The sequence below is a fragment of the Nanorana parkeri genome, unplaced genomic scaffold, assembly GCF_000935625.1.
Source record: "Nanorana parkeri isolate BGI_ZX_2015 unplaced genomic scaffold, ASM93562v1 scaffold2975, whole genome shotgun sequence".
In the NCBI taxonomy this organism is placed as follows: Eukaryota; Metazoa; Chordata; class Amphibia; order Anura; family Dicroglossidae; genus Nanorana; species Nanorana parkeri.
The window spans coordinates 76,046-76,947 of NW_017309243.1; the positions used below are offsets into that span (position 1 = coordinate 76,046).

At 50.3% G+C, this 902-nt stretch overlaps 1 protein-coding gene across 1 annotated transcript in view; it reads left to right on the forward strand.

Moving 5' to 3' along the window:
- CDA (cytidine deaminase) overlaps positions 1 to 902 on the forward strand; it is a 10,654-nt gene that overhangs the window by 2,747 nt on the left and 7,005 nt on the right. The gene's annotated exons all lie outside the window — the stretch shown is intronic.

Consider the following 902-nt stretch of genomic DNA (forward strand, 5'->3'; position numbering starts at 1 on the left):
AACGATGACAGACGCGCTCCGTCCCAGACATCTTCCCGGGCGTGTCAGGACGCAGGTACGGCTTTGATGCGTCACCGGCTCTGCGATTCGCTGCGTTGTGCAATTATTAAGTAACTTCCAGGGGAAAAAGAGAACCTGTCACCTCGGAGGGGGAGGGGCACCTTTGTTTTCAGACTGTAAGGTTTGGACATATTTCGGGGAGGTCATAATAGGTCCAATAATGGGGTCACTTGAGTCCGCTAACGGGGTCACTTGACTGCGAGTTGACAATCACAGCGTCAGCGATGGCTGCATGACATTTCTCAGGGCGGGTTTCCTGATGGTGACAACTGTAGACCGTGTCCGTTTAATGTGTGCTGACAGAGACACTTGTAGTCTCCATCAGAAGCCCATGCGACAGGGTGACAATGCAGGAGGACAATTGGGAGACAGGAACAGAATGTTGTCGCCTATAATAAGAAGTGTCTGAACAAGGACAGAGCGTTGTCACCCAATAACAGGAAGTGCCTGAACAAAGACAGAGCCTGGTCACCTTATAACAGGAAGTGCCTGAACAAGGACAGAGCGTTGTCACCCTATAACAGGAAGTGTCTGAACAAGGACAGAGCATTGTCACCCTATAACAGGAAGTGTCTGAACAAGGACAGAGCATTGTCACCCTATAACAGGAAGTGCCTGAACAAGGACAGAGCCTGGTCACCCTATTACAGGAAGTGCCTGAACAAGGACAGAGCGTTGTCACCCTATGAAAGGAAGTGTCTGAACAAGGACAGAGCATTGTCACCCTATAACAGGAAGTGCCTGAACAAGGAGAGAGCGTTGTCACCCTATAACAGGAAGTGCCTGAACAAGGACAGAGCCTGGTCACCCTATTACAGGAAGTGCCTGAACAAGGACAGAGC